The sequence below is a fragment of the Symphalangus syndactylus genome, chromosome 12 (assembly GCF_028878055.3).
Source record: "Symphalangus syndactylus isolate Jambi chromosome 12, NHGRI_mSymSyn1-v2.1_pri, whole genome shotgun sequence".
In the NCBI taxonomy this organism is placed as follows: Eukaryota; Metazoa; Chordata; class Mammalia; order Primates; family Hylobatidae; genus Symphalangus; species Symphalangus syndactylus.
In genome coordinates this window covers 35,062,301-35,063,901 of record NC_072441.2, presented here as the reverse complement: position 1 = coordinate 35,063,901, position 1,601 = coordinate 35,062,301, and the positions used below count along the sequence as shown (strand labels likewise).

The 1,601-nt window shown below is 39.3% G+C and overlaps 1 pseudogene; it reads right to left on the bottom strand.

Moving 5' to 3' along the window:
• Positions 1 to 219: 219 nt before the first annotated feature.
• LOC134734615 (large ribosomal subunit protein uL1-like) lies at positions 220 to 888 on the bottom strand (annotated as a pseudogene).
• Between the last annotated feature and the right edge of the window lie 713 nt (positions 889 to 1,601).

Sequence of the window (1,601 nt, the reverse complement as noted above, 5' to 3'; positions counted from 1 at the left end):
AGTTTTAATTTTGACCTATTTCAACTTTGTAATCTTTTAAATCAGAATAATTAAAATTCAGAAATATTTAAGTTGTTCTTCCTTCTATCACACCCTACTCTCCAATTTATCTCAGCGGCTAGTATGCAGAAAAAAAAAATGCCAGAGATGACACAGGTGCTAAAATTATTCTGCTGAAAGACATCACAGTTTTTTTTTTTTTTTTGGTAGCAGTAGAATTTATTCAAATGTGCCTTAACATAGGTGCTGAGGCTTGCCCATGGTGCTCTTGATATATAAGGCCAGGACACTCTGCCAGTTTTTCTTGAGCAATGACACCAAGAAGTTGACAGCCAGGTGAATGTTCTACACAAGCTCATCTTCTGTCATCTTCACGTGGCCAACAGCCACAGCCAGACATAACACACCTTCTTCATTTGGAACTTGAAGGTGGACTTCACCTCATCCGCTTCAGCTGCCATGTTTTCGTTGTGTGTGAGCAGGGAAGGGAACTTTCCTGCCTTATTTAGTCCTGGGCCCAGGATTTGTGGGATCCACTTGATCAGAGGCTCTGAGGCCAAAATTGCGTCATACTTCTTGGCTAGCTTCTTGACCAGTTTCTTATTTTTGTTGAGTTTTTTCAGCACCTCGATGTCCATGTGGGGGATATCCACGGCCTTGGCCTCGTTACAGTGTTGCTGGTCCCCCGGGACACACACGGAGAACTTGGGGCGGGGAGTGGACTTAAGCCTGACGGTGCCCGAGAGGCGCTTGCCCTTCTGGGAGTCACAGTCCCTCAAACTAATCTGCAACTCCACTGTCTCCAGACTTGGGGCCCTTGTGCTGGTTCCCTTGCAGGACTTTCTGCACCACCTCTTACAGGGTGTCGCAAGAGACTTTGCTGCTCATGGCTTCTCACACTGAGCTAACCGGAAAAGAGACACATCTCAATTTTTTATACCTCTTACTCTCTCACTCTTCCTGTGATAGGAAGGCATTTCTTTCCTTTCCATTTCATGGATGAGATTAAGGATTATCTAACAGAAATAATCATACTGCTTGTTAAAATTTACTTAATTCATTTCTTGGAGCTATCACTATCTGTTCACAAGAACATATAAGATTATTTATTTTCTTATTTGTCTGGAATTACCTGTGCCAAATTGATCAAATATTTCCTCACTCAATTGTTTCTAAGAAAGAATTTCTACCTTACAGAGAATGAATCAGTTTAGTTTATTAATCCCTACTGAAACACTGACATACATATGTGAACTTATTTATGCCTACTAAGGCGTAATTATTTCACTAGGTTAGATTGTATTGGGGAAATTTTCTGTAGCAAGGACTAAGAAGAAAAGGACAGTTTCAAATAATATATGAGCTACTTAACAAACATCTTTGAAGATGCTGCTGGTGAAATTTGTTGCAGTTATAAGGAAAATTTTGATTCCTAAATAGGTAATATTAAAATATGCGGCCTTTTCTGCTTACTTTCCTTAATGTTGCTGCTTTAAAAAAATTGACAAATAAAAATTGCATATATTTATCATGTATAACATGATGCTTTGAAATATGTGTACACTGTGGAATGGTTCAATCCAGCTAATAACATATGCATT